The sequence below is a fragment of the Sarcophilus harrisii genome, chromosome 1 (assembly GCF_902635505.1).
Source record: "Sarcophilus harrisii chromosome 1, mSarHar1.11, whole genome shotgun sequence".
Lineage (NCBI taxonomy): Eukaryota > Metazoa > Chordata > Mammalia > Dasyuromorphia > Dasyuridae > Sarcophilus > Sarcophilus harrisii.
The window spans coordinates 397,211,149-397,230,284 of record NC_045426.1 but is presented as its reverse complement, the minus strand read 5'-3'; the positions used below and the strand labels follow the sequence as shown (position 1 = coordinate 397,230,284).

At 34.5% G+C, this 19,136-nt stretch overlaps 1 protein-coding gene across 1 annotated transcript in view; it reads left to right on the top strand.

Annotated features, from left to right (window-relative positions):
* Positions 1–186: 186 nt before the first annotated feature.
* Positions 187–19,136, top strand: part of SEMA5A (semaphorin 5A) — a 600,495-nt gene continuing 581,545 nt past the window's right edge. The window contains exon 1 of the mRNA XM_031946119.1: positions 187–940. The gene's annotated coding sequence lies outside the window, so the exon portion shown is untranslated. The remainder of the gene's footprint in view (positions 941–19,136) is intronic.

The window sequence follows — 19,136 nt, the reverse complement described above, 5'->3', positions numbered from 1 at the left end:
CAGAGCTAGTCCAAGTTCTCAGGTTTCACTCATTCAGAGAGGAGGAGGGACGATAGGGAGTAGGAAAAGGGGGAGGTAAAGAGGGAGAGGAGGAGGAGAAAAAAGAGGAGGAGGCGGCGGCTGCGATGCCGAGTCGCCCCTGCGCAGCTCCAGAGGCAGGGGGTGGAGGCAGCAGCGGCAGGCGGTTGCGGCGGCGGCGGCTGCGGGGGAAGGGGGCGGAGAGGTTTGGGTAGCTAGCTCACAGCTGGACTCAGTGGAGAGAGCTTGGAGTTCCAGAGAGTCCTGGAGAGGGAGTCTGTGAGTGCGAGCGCGAGGGGGACCCCTCTCCGCGGCTCACGCTCCCGGGCTCCGCTCTCCTTCGCGCGCGCGCTAGCTCTCCTCACTGGTACCGAGCTGGTGCCGCTACTGCTGCTGCGGCTGCCGCCGGCGCCGGGGTTGACCGGCCCGCGGGGAAGCCGCGCGGGGCACGGGCTGCAGCGGCTGCAGCTGCAGCTCCGAGAGAAAGGGGGAAGGACGCTCGCTCAGGGCTTGCTACTGCTGTTCGCGCTGCTGCAGCGTCGCTTTCCCTCCGGCCTCTCTCGGGAACTGTGCCGTCTCCTCCGGGCTGTCCGGCGATTTGGAGATCACCAGCTCTTTTCTACCTGCTGCTCACCCACGGAACTGGATTTATCACTCAACTTTCCCATCTCACCTGGGCCAAGCCGGCAACTTGGTGCGAGCTTCGTCCCCACTATAGACTCAGCTACTGATTCCAAGACGCTGTCCCCCGCGCCCCAAGCCCCCCATTGGGGGGTTCGCGTTTTGGAGGGGCGGGTGGGGGGAGGGAAGGGGACTTAGACGAGGGTTCTTCTGTTAGACTTCCTTTTGTGGAGAGCTGAGAGGACTTACCGAACGTCTCCAAGTGTTCGATGACCTGGGCAAGAAGTCGGTACAGCACCTGGTGAGAGCCCTTTCTTTCCTCCTCTCCTTGTCCCTGTTGCTGTTCCCCTGTTCCCGCAGCTCTACTGACCAGCTCGAAGGGATTGGGGGGAGAAAGAGGATCTCTTGTACTTAATGGGGGGAGGAGGTTGATGGGCTTCTGGCATGTGAATAGCATCAGGTTGTTGAGCATAGTCTGGGGAAGGAGACTGGAGCTTGGTTCTTGTTGAACGGGTCATCATTGGAGCTTCTAGAGGTGCTGAGATTTCTTGGCAGCCGTGAACAACAGTTCCGCTACTCAATTGGTTATAACTTAGTTTACCGCCTGTGCCATGTAATCAGAGGGGAGAGTGAGGTGTCTCTGTCTCTGTCTCTGTCTGTCTGTCTTGACTGTGTGTGTGTGTGAGGGGTGGAGGGCAGTGAATGCAGTGGCAGTGGGAAAGAAGAGACTCACTAAGAGAGGTATTTGCAGGGGCAGTGGGAATGCGAATTATCACTGACTTTTTGCAAGTCTTCCTTAAAAGGTGCTGGGGTTAAAGAAGACACACAGAAGGGACAGATAAAGGTTTTAAACCTTCCGAGTTTCATGATTCCTTAGCCTCTTCTGGAAATAACTTTTCTTAGACTGTTTGAAGGAGACTGCTGGAGAATATGAAAAACGTATTAAGTTGGGGATCCAAGGGTTGTAGAAAGACTTGAATTCTACTAAGGAAATGGACAAGGAGGTGGCTATCTTATACTGAATGGAGGCAGAGAAGTGTTGAGAGTTCACACTGCTACGAGATGATGATAATATACGGTTCTTATTAAAAATAGTAAAGGGATCCCTTGTACATGGGATAGGGTAAAGGAGCATTTTTCTTCCTGGGATTCTTCTCTGGGACTAGTTTTGCAGTGTCCAAGAATTTTCATTTACTTTATTTTTCATCTTCTCCCCCCACCCTCCCCAACACTATCTGCTAATACAGTTTCAAAAGGAATCTTAAAATCTGTCTTTCTAGCAGGATTGGAAAACGATTTAGTTAGAAGGGGGAAACAATTTCTAAATGAGATTTTTAACTCTTTTCCCTTGCAGAGACTTCCTTCTCTAGCTAGTTTTGTGTACTGGAATCCCCAGGTTCTGATGGGATTTGGCGGGAAGCGTTATCTGATCCTTTCCAAGACTGAAAACCATTTGTTTTACCTGGATGCTGCTGATAGAGTTGAGAATTAAACTTTTCATTGACTGTTAGGCCTCAGGATTTCCGGCAGGGGGCGCTGAGAGCGAGCTCTCGGCCTTTAGAGAGCCTGCTGTAGGCGCTTTTGGTAGAGACATCAATAAGCAACCATATTGAGGGTCACTGTCGGAAAGGGACAGAGGGCAAATGCTGCAACTGTTTCATATTAAGGAAAGACTTCCTTGTTAATCGGAGTGAGCCGAAAGAGCCTGCATATAGAAGAAAAAAAGGGTGGTGTCTTGAAAAATGCTTTTTTAGATTTTTTTTTGATCTTGATGCATAAAGTCACAGACTTCTTGTGTGGGCATAGTTTGTAAATGTTGTTTTTCCTCAGAAATAAATTGAAATTCTATCAGCAAAATGTTATAGTTAAGGTTTCAAGATGAACACCCACGAGAAAGTTGAAAATCAATCAGCTTGTACTTTTTGTGTACATTTAACGTTTACCTCTTTACAGATGACATTTAGAAGTTGGAAAGAGTTTTATTACTGGTTATGGTTGGTCATAGCAGTCCTGTTACTGATTATTTTTAATGGAAGATTTAAAAATATGCAGTTGATTAATATTAGTGCATTGATGGAATTACTAAAGAACAAGTTTGAAATATTTTTGATGGGAAAATATAGCTTTGTATTTAGCATATTACTTGGTTATCCTTAAAGAAGTCCTTTTTTGAGTGACTGCATGTAATTACAATGAAGAAAAGCTATCAAAGCAAGTTGGTAACAGATTTTTAGTTTGTGGACAAATGGAGTGCTGTTTTGGTCAGATGATTCTCATTGACAGAAACATTTAACTAATCACGTTATTAAAATACAGCTGGGATACTTGTTTAAATGCACTGCTGCAAAAGGCTCAACACATACTCTTTAAAATGTTGTACTTCAGTTGTGATCACATATATTCTTTTCTCCATATTTTGCTAATTTTCCCAGGTGTATACAAGACTGCTCAAAGTTTCTAAAGATTTTTGAGGAATTTTTTTATCCATTAAAACAGCATTTAAAGAGTCAGCTATCTTAATTACATCTCTTCAACCTAGTCTTTAAAAAATGTTTGTGATTGAATAATAGCTCATCCCAAATAATTTTGTCATTGGACTCAACAAGTGTGTATGTTTGCATAGTGACTACATATATATGTTTACATTTTAATTGTTTGTCTTAAGAAAACAAATGGAAGATGTGATCATAATCTTTTTATGACTTTTACTAAAGGGGACCCTCTCACTTAGTTGTTTTAATAGTGAACAGCTGCAAGACCCCTGCTGAGAGAAAAGCTTTTACACTCTTGGGTGGTAAAGCTTGTCTTTGTCAAAGGGGATTTTGAAATGTTGAGAAGTGCATTAGGATAAAATATTGTTGTAGTTCAGCTACATTTTCCATTTTAGACTGTTTCTTCATATTGGCATACAATAACCCCTACAGTCAAGTACCATAAGGTTTGAAGCCTCTTTCCAGTGGGTGTTTCTTAAGAGAAGGGCAGGAGGCATAATGTCAAAGATGTGATGGAGCCATTGTCACAGAATAATTTGCAGACTATTACTAGAGTGTCAGAAAACTGTCTTTTGACATTTATGCATAAAACAGTTTATTAACTTGGATGATCTTTTTCCCTTGTTTGTCTTATCATTAGAATTAAGCTTTGCCTATTATTGGACATAATATAGAAATATAATATAGAAAATATAGAAAACTAAAATATAGAAAACAAAATTCTGGTACCCAAAAGTTAAAAGACACAAAAGGATCATAATATGAAACAGTAGAAATCAATCATCAACCTCAGTTAAATTATCAAAAAACCTGCCACAAGGAACTGCATTGGATCACCAATTTAAAAAGTGTGAGTAATATAATATATTACTAAATTAATTAGATTGAAATATCTCAGAATCAAGATTGTAGTACTTTGTAAATGATAATTTGCACATAGCTGTACTAAATTCTACTTGATTCTAAAATTACATTTTCATCTTTTTATACTGGAAATTTTAAAAGTTGCCATAGTTACTTATATACATTGGTAGAAGGCTTTTATAATTATAACACAGATGTGTCAAGGAAGTTCTTATTTTTAGTGTTAAATAACTATAGAATATAAATTAAGTTTCTATTCAACTCTTGAATTAGACAAAAATTTCTAATTTGGGAACTGAATTTGTCTCTGCCTATAAAGAAAATTATTAAAGAATACATTTTATAAACTTAGCTAAACTTTATTTGCCACATTTAACAAATAGTTTCCAGTAGCTTTTTTGTCACATACTAAGCAGTTTTATTGAATCATTGGCTAATTTTGGCATTATTTTATCTGTTGGACTGCAGAAATGACCTGCATTAAAAGGAGGCAGCAATCTGATAGTTCATATTGCTTTCAGAATTGATGTAATCAATGATCTTAAATAAGCCAGGAGAGAAAGATCTGAAAGGAAAAAGTTGTTGTTTTTTAAATCAATAAAATAAGAATTTATTAATAGTCAGCCATCTTGCCAGATACTGTGCTACATACTGGGAGAGCAAATAAAAACAGAAATAATTCTTTTGCCCTCAAAGAGCTTATATTCTATTGGGAAGATGTAATAGTTAGTACACGGAAGATATATACATAACTATCAGAGAAGACACTTTGGTAAATTTCACTTGTTAATTTTTGTGTTATGCATTTATCAAGTACTGGTTAATTCTAGAAACTACTCAATATTTGACTAGAGGGGAAAATCTAAAGTGAATTAGAATACCAGTAGAAGAATACCAGTAGAAGAATACCAGTAGAAGAAGAAGAAGTAGAAGTAAATCACTAAGATTTCCACAATAGATTTTTTGGCTTGGAAACTAAGAAAATTTTCAAATTCTGAAGTGAAGGGAAAGATTAAAAAAAACATTGTTTTTAATTCAATGCAATTTCACTGACAATTTAACTTTGCCATTTGAAGGCTATTAGGCTACATAATTTTCAGCTTTCACTTTTTAATAAAACAGGAAGCTCAGAAATTTCAAATACAAACTATATCTCAAATATAGCATTTGAAATGGAATGGCATCAAAATAATGCAAACTAGAAATTCATGAAAACTTGCTTGTAAAAAACAAACTAAAGCAAAAAGTAAGTTATGTTCAACATAATACTGGAAGTCAGTCCTCGATATTGAAGCAGCTTGGTGGTTTTGGTTGTGTAGAAGGCAGTATACTAGGCTTGGAATCTAACCGAGTTGAGATTCTATCTCAGATACTTAATAGTCTGTTAGCATGGACCATTCACTTAATTTCTCCTAGCCTCGGTTTATCTCGAGATTATTTGAGGATCAAATGATGTGTCATACATAAAGGGCTTTAAAACACTATCATCATGATGATGATGCATTATTTAACACTAAATTCCATACATTTTGTTATATTCTGGGAATAAAAAGAGAAATAAGAACATGGTCTTTGTTCCTCAAGGAGTTTACATTCTAATTGGAAGGAAAACATAATATACCTCTGAAGAGACAAAATATTTAGAGTGTAAATAGGTCATCTCAGAGAAAATACACCTTAGAGAGAAAAACTGAGAAAGACCTATTACAGAAAGTAAAATTTGAACTTAATCTTGAAAAAGTCATGGGAGGGAGGAGTTAGAAATAAGGAGAAAGAGCATTCCAAGTTTGGAGAAGACAGCTAATCAAAAGACAAAAGATGAGAGAAGTGGAATGTTGTGTTTGAGGAGCAGCAAGCATGTAGGATAATGTAGCTGGATTGTAGAATACAGTATAAGAAGGAGGGGAGTACAGTGTAAGAAGGAATAAGGGAACAAATTATGAAATATTTTAAAAGTCAATTGGAGCATTTTATATTTGATCCTGGAAGTAATAGAAATAACTGGAATTTATTGAAGAGATCAATGACATGGTCAGATCTATATTCTAGAAAAATCACTTTGGTAGTTGAGTGGTGGAAAGACTGGAGTAGGGGAGATACTTCATGCAGGGGAACCAACTAGAAGGCTATATTGCATTTGTCCAAGTATGGAGTGATGTGGGTGTGCATGAGGGAGAATAGAAGGTAGAAATGATGCAATTTTGCAACAGATTAAGTATATTAGATGTGTATATATACGAGGAGTCAGGGTTGATGATAACTAGTAGTTTTGACAGAAAAAGGAAAAGTTGGGAAGCAAGAAAGGTTTGGGGTAAAAAATAATGAATTCTAAATGGATAATAAGGAGCAAAGATAAGGACATTTTATTATGCTTCGTGTTTTAGAATGTATTATTGATTGTTCACTGTAGCACTTTAGATGGTCAAAAGAATAATTCTTTAAAATATTTTTATATTTCATATAAATATTTTTTTTATATTTTTAAATATAAAGTTTTTAAATATTTCATACGTTTGCTCATAGTTGGCATACATATTGGTTGGTTTAGCATAAGGAATAATATAAATATAAGCCATGTTAATATAAATATTTTATAATGTGTATAAAATATAAATAACAAACCATATGTTTATATTAGTATATGATGAAGGTTTTAAAAAATATTCTCTAATACTGATTTCTACTAAACTCTAGAAACTATAGAAATAAATGAACCATTTTCTAATATCCAAATGCAAGGGCAAAAATTAAATATAGTGAAGAAAAGTTGGAGACTTTTCCAGTAAGATCAGGGTTAAAGTAAGGATATACATTATTATTGCCGCTATTTAACAGTACTAAAATGCTGACTATAACAATAAGACAGAAAAAAGAAGATAAGCAATTAAGCAAAGGTAAAGAGAAAACAAAATTATCCTTTTCTATAGATGATATAGTGTATTTAGAGACTTGTAGAGAATTAACTAAATAAAAAAATAATGGCTTCAGTAAAGTTGTAGGATATAAGATAAATCCACATGAATCATTAACATTCCTTTGAATCAGAAAAACCCAGCAAGAAGAGATAGCATTCTTTTGAATCAGCAAAATCCAGCAACAAGGGGTAGAAAAAGAAATTCCATTCAAAATACCTTCAGAAGTCAGAAAGTACTTGGAAGTATACCTTTCAAGATTCATCTAGGGACGAATATGAGTCTGACTATACAGCTCTTTGAAGAAATAACAATAGATTCAAATAATTGGAGAAACATTGATCATGGATACTTCAAGCCAATATAATATTAATGGAAGAAAAACTACCTAAGTCATTTAGTTAGTGCTATATCAAATTCCCAAAAGAATATATTATAACAAGAAAAAAAAAAAAACACTTCAAGTAGAAGAGCAAAAGGTCAAGAATTTCAAATGTAACAATTTTTAAAAATGTAGAAAGGCAGGGTGTTAGGAATAGATTTCAAAATGTACTACGAAACAGAAATCTGTACAAAGATTTGGTGGTTTTTTTTTAAATGAAATCAACAGAATAGATTAAATACACAACATACATAAGCAAATTGAGCAGTATAGTATTTGACAGATGCAAAAATGTAGTACTGTAATTAGGAGAGTACAAACTAACAACAGTCAGAAATTGCATTTAAACTAACATCTTCAAATAAGCTCCAAATGGATATATAACTTAGATATACAAAGTCTCATTATCAACAAATTAGAGAAACAAGGAAGAAATTATTTTTGCATCTTTTCAAAGGGAAGGGACTTGTGACTAAAACTAGTATCATCATGAAATAAAACAGCTAAGTTTGATTAGCTGTTTTTATTTTTTTCATAAACAAATCAATGTAGCAAAAATTAGAAGGAAAATATAATGGGGAAAAATCTTATCCAAATGTTTCCCTGATAAAGCTCTCATTTCCAGGATATGTAAAGAAATATTTCAAATGTACATGAATAAGAGCCATTCCCCAATAGTTAAATGGTTAAAGGATGTAAAGATAGTTTTTAAAGGATCAAATTTAAACTGTTGACAACTCTATGAAAAAATGGCCTAAATCATTAATTAGAGAAATACGAATTAAATCAACTTTTACCTAAGAAAGTTGAGAAAAAAAGAGGAAAATGACAAATGTTGGAAAGGGTGTAGCAGAACGGATATAGCAGTGCATTGCTGGTAGAGTTATGATTAGTCTAGTCATTCTGGAACACAATTTTTTACTATGGCTAGAAAATTGCCAAACTGTATGTATACATATGAACCCATTCATACTGCTACTTGGTCTATGTCCCAACTAAATCAATTGGAATAAAAAGATCTGTATTATGAAACTATTTATAGCAGCTCTTTTTTTTTTTTTCTGATAGCCAAAATTATAAACAAAAGGAAGAAGTGTCCTTTTATCGAGAATGGCAAAAGAAATTGGGGTAAATAAATGAAATCATTATGACATAAAATTGACAAAATTGACTATTTCAAATGAAACTTGGAAGACCTTGATGAATTGATCCAGAGTGAAATGAATCGAACTAAAACAATTCTATGATGATGACATCTTATAGGAAAAATAACTTTGAAAAATTTCAAAATTGTGAATCATGATAAATCACCTGGCCAAAAGAATGAGTATGAAAAAGAAAAGTAATTAATATAAAATATGGAAAGAGAAAGATTTTCAGATGTGGATAATGAGAGGGAGAAAGAGTGAGAGAAACAGGGAAAAGAGAGAGAGAAAGAATATGATTTTTGGGGGGAGCCAGATTCTTTCATTATGTATTATGCACCTCCTGCAGCAAGCTCATCAGTTCCCCTTCTACACATCCTCTCTGTATGCTCTGAGCAGAGTCCTCTGTTACATCAGCAAGGAGAAAACATATACAATGGCATGGAGGTTGGAAATAAAATATGGAGTTAAGAAAACTCATTTCAGCTCATAAGCTGAAATGTAGAATACATTAAAGAAAGTAATATGAACTATTTAGAAAAGTACTAGAGAAATAATACTAAGTTTATTTGGATGTCAAATGAATTACGTTCCTAAAATACAGCTTGAATGATATAATTCAATGTGTATGTGTGTATATATATATATATATATATATATATATACCTTAAAAGAAGTAAATTAGTTTTTAGTCTTCAAAGGTCAAATTCACCAAATGTTTGCCAAAATTTTGCATGTTAGCCAAGTTGAATAAAAAGAGAGAGAAAGGGTTGGCAAATATGAATGGAAGAGAGAAAATATCTTAAGGAGTTCTTGGTAAAAAAAAAAAAAAAAAAAAAAAAAAAAAAAAAAAAGTTCATTTGTGTCAGATGCTTAGTGACTTCATTTGGCATTTTCTTGGCAAAGATATTGGAGTAGTTTGTCATTTCCTCTTCCATCTCATTTTTCAGAAAAGGAAACTGAGGCAAAAAAGGGTTAAGTAACTTGCCCAGGGTCACATAGCTAGTAAGAGACTGTGCGACTGCATTTAAATTGAGATCTTCCTGATCCCTGGCCTAAAGCTCTATCCATCTCTTTGCTCCTAAAATAATGTGCCCTCAAAATAATGTTTTGTTAAATCAGAAAATGATATGTATAAGAAAATTTTGGTTCCTATAACCCAGATGTACATTAAGTTTTGATTCTGAATCCTGAAAACATATTCTAAGTCTTCTATATCATATAATTATATATTCTTAACAAGCTATCTATAAGTAAATAATTAATATCTACAATTTGATCACTATAAAGTTTGATCACTTTTTCCAGTATAAAATCGGAGGGTTTTTTTTTTTTTTGTCTTTCTAATTTTGCTTTGTCTTTTGTTATTTGACGCAGTTGTTTCCCTGCTGATATATTTTTTTGAACCTAATGATGGAAAGAATTAGAATAGAGACTGAAAAAGTCATGCTAAAGTCAAGCAAGACAGGGAAATATATATTAAGGAATCTTAGAACCAACCAAGCTCTTGAGTCCTGACAAGCTTCAACAGTTTTTCTAACAAGATTGTGATTCAGATCTGTTGTAAAAATTTAACGATTATAAAGCCAAGAACATTGTTTATAACTTCTCATGACATAAAGCAAAATAATTGTTCCAGAGACTAAAGTTAATGTGTCCAGAAGATATTTTAATTAAGCTGATGTTCATATTGGTGTCAAATGTAAGGATAAGCCAATATAATGGATTTGCTTATAAGATATCTATGATTTAAATCACTATGTACTTTTTAGATGTTTGCCTGCCTGCACACACAAGTGAATATTATAATTACCAAAAAGTCTTTGGGTCAATAAATGTTTTAAAATTCTTCTTAAATCTTAGAAATTATTTTGAGCATAGACTAACTTGATTTTTCTGTACATTAGTGTCTAGCATTTTTATGGGAATTTCTAAATTTACAAACTCTTGCCATGCATACATATAACTGTCCAGTCAACACAATGTTGGGATAAAAATGTCTCTTAAGCTTTCTACAACAATAACGAAGTTTCAGGTTCTTATTAATAAAGTTAAAGTAAATTTTTATGGAATAATCCATACTATAAATTGGGGATTTAATATATTTAATTTCTAGGAGAGGGATAAATATTAAAATAGATTTTAATAAATATTTGTAAAATTAATGAATGACAAAAAATGAAAGCTAGAATAGTGATATTGGATTAGAGATTTTAGATTTTATGTGGAACTCTAACTTGTTTATTCAAAAATGATATTGAAACAAAGCAAGCAATATCTTATCCAATAAAATAGCAACATCTCCCAATGCAACTCTCTCCCAAATAACTTGAATCACCTAAAATGAAAGGGAATTAATAGAAGGTAGTATATATAATATGTACTCAATGGCTCTAGTGTACTTTGCATTTTTACTTTTTGCAATAATTTCAAATTATTAGAGAGCAGGCTTGTTTTCTTTCTGAGATGAGGCTAATAAACACTGTTAATCAATTGGATTTATAGTCTAAAGAAGCTAATGTCTTTCTAGACTTTCTAGAATTAGTGTAAATTAAGCCTTCAGTGGCATAAAGACAGATCCTATTATGTTTCTTGGACATTATACACTGCCTTTTAATTATTTCTATAAAATCCAGTGCCAAGACCAATAGATACCAAGGTAATCTATATATTTATATTCGTTAAGCCTCTGCTTTCCCATAAAGTGTGTCAGCTCCTGATCTAAAGTTAATGCAAAAGCTTTGTTTTATAGGGTACGAAACAACTAAGTTAGTTAAATAAATGCAAACAACCATTTGGTCCTTTGATATTTTGTAGATGGACAAATACCAGCTCTTTAGCTGGATTTCTTTAATTTTGGACCCCTTTTTCAAATCTTATATACATATCCTAAAAAAATTAGTTGTTAAAAGACTGAAAATAGTCATTACAGGAATTTTGGCTTAGATTTTTCCCTAGATGATTTCTCTACTGAACTTATTTCCTCTACTTCCCTCCTCCCCCCCCCCCTCCTCCGCCAGTGTTAAAACTATTAGATTAATTATTTATCCTCACTCATTCTACTTCCTCAGTACTCATTGATATTGTATCTCTACCACTTTACTGGTGATCTCTTAATTTCAATGTCCAATCATCTTTTCTCAGTCTTGAAACTGAATTATCTTTAATTCTTTATACCATTGACTGTTTTGTCCTACTATTCTCTACTCTCTGGCATTCTGTTATTGTGCTCTTTTTTGATTCTATTCCTATTTGTCCTATCTTTCTCAGTGACCTTTCCTGCATCATGTTCATCTCTTAGTCCCCTCCTCTTCTCGTAGCATGAGTGTTTCCTAAGCCTCTCACCTGGCCCCTGTGTCTCTGCTGTAAATATTTTAAAACACATAGGGTTTTTTTTTTCCTTGTCATCTTGGGAAATAGATCTAGTAGTGGTATTTCTGGGTCAAAAGATATAGGCAGATTAATAACTCTTTGGGTGGAATTCCAGATTGCTTTCCAAAATGGTTGGATCAATTCACAATTCCACTAACATCTCTTCTAGATTTCCAGCTGTCTGTTGAATACTGTTTCCTGAACATTCTATTGGCATCTTAAACTTATATACTCCACTTTAAATCCTGTGTTCTTCTGTACTCTTCCAATTTTATGAAGAGTTCATCATCCTTCTAAATCACTCTTATTTGTGACCTTGCAGTCTTTGACTCTTTCCTCTCTCTTATCTCTAAGCGATTTCCTTCTTTTTTTCCTTCCCCCAACATTGTCAGTTTTAATTTGATGACATCTTAAACATTTTCTCTTTTCCCTTTTAGTCACACAACCATCACCATAGTTCAGGCCCTCTCACCTCTCACATGGGCTATTCTAAGAGCTTCATAACTGATCTTTCTTCTTCCTTTCTCTAATCCACCTTCCACACAGCTGACAAAATAATCTTCCTAAAAAACATATCTGTCACTTCCCTACTCTAAAACCTTCGATAGGTCACAGCTGCCTCCAGGATAAAACATAAACTATGCCTGGTATTTACTTAAAGCTCTTTACAACCTAGATTCAATTTATCTTCCTAGTTGTGTCATCTGTCTTCATGTAATATAATTTTCAGCCAAATTAAATTACCAGTTATTCTCCTGAAAATAATATTCTATTTCCCACCTTCTTGCCTTTGTATAGATTATTCCCACTTCTTTCTTCTTTCCACTTCTCAAATATTTATACATTTTTAAGGCTCCGCTTCTGTCATCTATTCTCAAAATTAGTTCCTATTTGTTAGTATTTTCTCTTTTTTCCACATTGTTTGGTATTCATTTTATCTGTTTCTAGGCTATATTCCCATTAGTAAGTATATCAGTTAATACAGGGGCTGTTTTGATTTGTGTTTGTAACTCTAGTGCCTAGCACAAAACTTTGTCCATAGTAAGATCTTTAAAAAATATTGGTATTTTGTTGATACTGATATTTTATATTACTCAAGTTTTCTAATATATTTCTGAGAGAGGAACAGAGAGAAAAAGAGGCAGAAGGAGAGAGAGAGAGAGAGAGAGAGAGAGAGAATGTGTGTGTGTGTGTGTGTGTGTGTGTTATTATTTTCAGGAGAATAACTGGTAATTTAATTTGGCTGAAAATTATATTACATGAAGAGAGAGAGAGAGGGGAAGGGAGAGAAGGAGGGAGGAGGGGAAGAGGGAGGAGAAGAAAGGATAAGAAAAGGAGGGAGAATATGTATCAGTATTTGCATTCCCGTCCTCCCCAGGAGTCATTTAATCTGGTTTTAGCACTCCTCTCCCATCCTGATATCAGTAATTTCTGTATTTAAATTGCAAGTTTAAAATAGTCCCTTTGGTAGAGAGACACATATGAATTACTTGACACTAGATTACATCCTTCCTGTTTCAGTGTTGTCTTGTTGGCAGAAATGACTGTCTTCTGCTTTCCTCTGTTATTTGTTGCTGCTTCCATCTGTTTAATGGTATTAAAATCAACTACTCTGTCTGCTCTGCCAAGGGGACTTCCTAAATTCTCCCTTGGGCACCTTAGTTTCCTCATACCAATTGGCTTCCACATGGTGACTTTATATGGGAATTTGTATTTTGGCAACTTTAGTATATGCTCCAGATATATCTAGTACTTCTTTTGAACTTTGGCAGAGACTAATTGTTGGTTGGTGTTTTTATGCATTATTGCATTGGTAATAAAATCCTTTTATCCAGCCCTAAATGTCTGCTAGCGTTTGCTTTGAATGAGGCCTAATTTTGTTAGCTTTTGTAGCCATATGCAAGAGCTGAGTCTTTGAAAAGAGTTTAACATTCTTAATATTTTTTTCTGACATTGTTATATTATAGCCTTGCCAAAAAAAAAAAAAAAAAAAAAAAAAAAAAGATTATTTTCACGAGCTTTCTCTCTACTTCTTTTTCTTTCTCTTTAAACTACAGAAACACACAGGAATAAAATAAATAAAAATACCTGTCTACTCACCTACAATAAATCATTATCCATTTTTTGTGAATGATTAGCCATTTGAAAAGTGATTTTAACTTTTTTTATGCTGTTCAGGTAGAAATGTTGTGGATTATATGCCTATTTTTGATTTCTGCTTTTTGGCTTTCAGTTTGGTAATAGGTTAACTCCAGAGTGGCTCAGATAGGTTCATTTTTTTTTTTTTTTTCTATTTCCAGTAAATTGTAATTTCCTGGATTTCAAGGTGTCTATTTAGGGAGCTTTTTTGTTCTGTTGAATATTGGAAGATGTAAAGGGGTTTGCTGGTATTGTGATGTGAGAAACCTGTTAAGACAAATATTTATCATAATTTATTTATTTTGTAAGAAAGGGACGGAAAAATTCACTTTTATTTTTTGTTGACTATTCCTTGTACTCATAGTTCATTGATAGTTGTGGATTCAGATTAAGATATATAGTGTTAAAGACTTAGACTTGAGTCAAAGGCCCTCATTTCAAATCCTACCTTTGCTGCTTACTTCTTTTGGAAATTAGGACAAATCACTTAATTTCTCTGATCTTCAATATGCTCTTTTATAAAATTAGGAAGTTGGACTACATGTATCTTCCAGATCTGAATTGTTGATCCTGTGTCCTAATTAAAAGTAAAAATGTCTCTGGGAAAGAGATAGCTGAGACTGATATGCCATGACTTTTTTTTTTTTTTCTAAGTGGGTAGATAATGCAGTGGATAGAGTGCTGGGCCTGAAATCACAAAGACTCCTCTTTCTGAGTTCAAATATGACCACAGACACTTGCTAGCTGTGTGATCCTGGGCAAGTCACTTAACCCTGTTTGTTTCAGTTTTTTCAATTGTAAATAAGCTGGAGAAGGAAATGACAAACCACTCCAGTATCTTTGCTAGGAAAACCTCAAATGGGGTCAAGAGGATTCAGACATGACTAAACAAAACCAAACATTTTTCTAAAAGAAAAAAAACCCATTATTTTTGATGATTTTCATTTGATTCTAGGAATTCCTTCCCTTCTCTGTAAAGCACCCAAATGTTGACATGAAATATTGACTAATAATAATTTATGAAATATAAAGACTATTCTTTCTTTTGCTTTTCTGACAAGGTGAACAAGAGAGAGAAGGATATTGAATGTTTACCTAAATTTGCAGATGGTGAATGGATTCCATTCTGTCTTCTGGCCTTATGAAACTTTTTGTTTTTTGTTCTGATAAGATCACACTGGAAGGATTTTTGGATAGTATTGTTGAAAGAAAATCCTTTCACATTTATTCTAGAAGAAACCAAATGTTAAAGTTTGACATTTTCGATGTACAAATGTGGAAGACAAATCCACAAAGAATGGGAAACCAATATATAGCCACTAAGTCACTTGCATAAAATGAGGTGACCAGAAATTCTATGGTAAGTGAGAATAGCACTGTCCTTTCTGTTTCTTCTGATAATGTGTTTCTATAATATCCTTTATTAATATGTTTTGTCACTTCCTGGGTTATCGTCTCTCTCTTTTTAAAGTTTTTTCTGGCCCTATCTTTTCTTTTTACTTATTCTTTTCTCCTTGGTCATTTTCTTTGTTTAATGGAGGGCAATGGGAATAGAGGAAATATAGCACCATCCTTTGATTCAGAAAGAACATGACTTGAAGTCAGAGTCTAGTTCTGTTACTGACACCTTCTAATATGTGGTAATGGGCAACTTAGTTAACTTCTCAGGGGCCACATAACTCTTCTGGTCTATAAATTATTCTCTATTTTCTTGTTATTTTGACTCTCTTCTTTAATTCCCCATATAACTAAAATTCCCTTCCCCTTTTACTGACATCATGTAAAAATTTCCATGTCCCTTAATCATGCGGTTTGCAAATTGATTTAACTTTAATTGTCATGGAATTATGATTATTTCCTTATTTCTGTATTACAGAAAAGGAAACTAGGACTATTAATCGAAATTATGCCTTCCTCAAAGATACACAATTAGCATGTGTTTGAAGCAAACAGGTCAAGTTTTTTTTCACACAGCTAGGAAGGGTCAAGTGTCTGAGGGAGAATTTAAACTCAAATCCTCTTGACTTCGAAACCAGTGCTCTAAACCCTGCACCATCTAGCTGCCCCCCAACAACAAAACTCCAGTCTTCTGACTTCAAGTTGTATTAATACATTAGAACGAGCAAAACAAACATTTTTCTCCTTTTGGGGGGAATAAATTATGTGATTATATGTGAACAGATTACTAGAATGTTTTGGATATTAAATTACATCCTGACATTTGTCCTTCATTTAATCGTGTTCTTAGTAACATGAAAGTATAATTTTGCTCACTATATAGTAAAAGAAAAAAAAAACTATTGAAGGGCAACAGGCATCTTTTTTTTTTTTTTTTTTTTTTTTTTTTTGGTTTGTTTCTTTTTGACTCCTGGTTTTTGATAATGAGCTTTGGGAAAGGAGACCAGAGGTGAAATTTAACAAAATTCTTCTACTTTGTATCTTTCATCTCCAGAATCACTGTTGATCTCCCTACATTGATGGTTCCAGGTCAGCTTAACCAAAGATGCTTAGCATTTTCAATTATTGTGACAATATCTAGAGGTTTATCAAGACCAACTTAAACACATAAAAGACATGATTGAGGTAATGTTTAATCTGAAAAAGAAACTGATCTGGATTTCTAGTGGGCAGGGGAAACCTCAGTGTAATGCTAAAAGAATTAGGAGATGATTTCTGTCTAGAACTTTGTAAAGATAGTTTTATAACAAAATCTAAACAAGAATTTCACAGAAATGAGAAGGATGAAAGGATGGTCTATAAAAGTAAGGGATGCACCGAAGTATCAATGCTCTTAGACATTTTCTCAAATGTAATTATATAAATTGAAGCCATGCCTTGGGTAATTGTCACTTGGGACATCATGTCAAAATATATAAGTCCAGACAGGGCATTTTTGACAGTCAAAAATTTTCAAAGCAGGTTCCATCTTCAGGACCGGGACTTAGATAAATTTTGAATTTACCCATATAGGTGAAATTGTTCTGATTCTATAATCAGCATATGAAAAGACATCACTTGGATGAAAATTTAAGACTGGAAAATAAGAATCACTCACTTCAAGGTTTGAAACTTGACTATTAGTTAACTTTGAGAAGTTTCTCCAGAATTTGTTTCTGGATGATCATTTCATAAAAGTTTGGTTCATGTGAAAAATCATTTTAAAATCTTATGGTCTTTTTTTCCTGTGGTATTTCCCCTTCAGAAATAGTTAATAGAGCAAGTTCAGTCAGACATAGTTATACCCTGGATATTGTTTGAATATCTAGCCTTAAAGCTGCTCAGCAGAGTTGTAAAGTTCTCTAAATCAAACCCTTGAAACTATAAACCAGTGGCTCATTATAAAAAGGAGAGTACTCAAATGAGCACTTTGCTACAATTGTGCAATGAAATTTTTTGCAAGGTTATCTATTGATAAAACAATTATTTATCGAAGTAGGCTCAAGGCAGTGAAAAACTCTGGATTGATCCATTCCCTTTGAGCAAATTGATTTGACCAAAGTGAGAATAAAGAATACAGAGAAATGGACCTTAAGCTTATAATTGGAAAGCTATTTCCTACAGGGAATTGTGAAAGCTCACTGACAGCTCAAATTAGGGATTTCCCTTCCTTCCCCTCCACCCATCTCCAAGTAACGTGGCTTTCAGTAGTAAACCACAGATTGTAAGCAGGTACAGAGAAAAATTAAATTGTTTCTTTTATTAGGGGAGCGGTAAGGAAATAAGAATTCATAAGTAACTAAAGAATACTCTTTCTTTTGCAGTTAGAGGGAGGACTTATGCAATTTGTTGGCCTTTTAACAGTTTTGCTCTAACTTTATGTTGTCCTTTCTATTCCATTTGAAAGAATCAAGTCTTACCATTAGTGTAGATCTGTTGATGTGCAGGAAAAAAATTTGCAGGGTAAAATGTGGACTTTATTTTATACTTTTTTTTTTTTTTTTTTTTTTTTTACTATTTTACCCAAAAATATCAAAGGTAGTTTAATTCTCCCAGGGATGCCTGCCATCAGTGATGGATTGGCTTTAGGTATAGATATAATATAAGCATTAGGAGAGAGAATCTCACACTGAATAATGAAGATCCCAGCTGAACTCCTGGAGAGTCCCAGTTCAGCACAGGTCTTTTATGAAGCCAGAGTTGGCTTCCCCCACCTCCTTTCCTCTGAGAAAGCAATCATTTTTGCAAAAGCAATCACAATACCAATCCTTCCAGTCATCAGAGAGCCTGTGATCTGAAGAAGAGCTCTGAAGCGTTACGATTCAATTTGGTATGGGGACATGGTTCAAATAGACTGGAACAGCCTGCTGGACTTCCTGTCTGAGTTGTATCCATTATGGCCAATAAACAGCAGTTACAAGTTTACCTCAAACTATCTGTAATCATGAATCTCTATGCCCTAATTAGTAGCCAGTAAATATTGGTGACAGCAAAATGAGCTTTGATGAAATTCTGAATTTTCACCAACCCACCTTTTCAGCATGCTTTTAATTATTTAAAATAAAACTATGTGTTTACATATATACATACACATATATATGTGTGTATGTACACACACACACACAAACACACACACACATATACATATGCACACTTGCTGAAGAATTGACTTTGAAGTTGGTCCAAACATTGTTGACTGTGAAGAGTAAAACATTGTGATTGGTAGTGTGTCAAAAATATCATTAAGAGACTTTAGATAAAAGAAGCAATTAGTGAGTTGTTCCTAGCAAAACTAATGTCAGAGACCCCTCAGGGCTAAGCTGCTTTTGTGTGGCATTTCTTAATTGCACTTTTGAATGAAGACAAGGTTGGTGACTGGGCTTAATTAAGCTTACATGACTAAACTTATGAAAACAAATGAAAAACATTTAAAATTATGAAAAAAAACTGTGTCCTTGAAAAATGATGTTTTTTTCTTATGCACATTTTCAGGTAACTGTTTCTGTTTAGACCCCACATCCTCAAACCTAGCCTTTGGTTTTTCACTGGAACTTTGGCAGAGGAAGAATGATTTTTGCTACATTATTCTATTTGTGAAATGAATCTAATGTGTTCAAATTTAAAACCATCTAAGTTGAAACATAAAATGAAACATCTTACAAGTCAATACAAACAATCCATCCTTTGATTTTCTAATATACATGTCGAGAGAATGCTTTTGATATATAAAATGCTTTCATTACTTAGTAAAAAA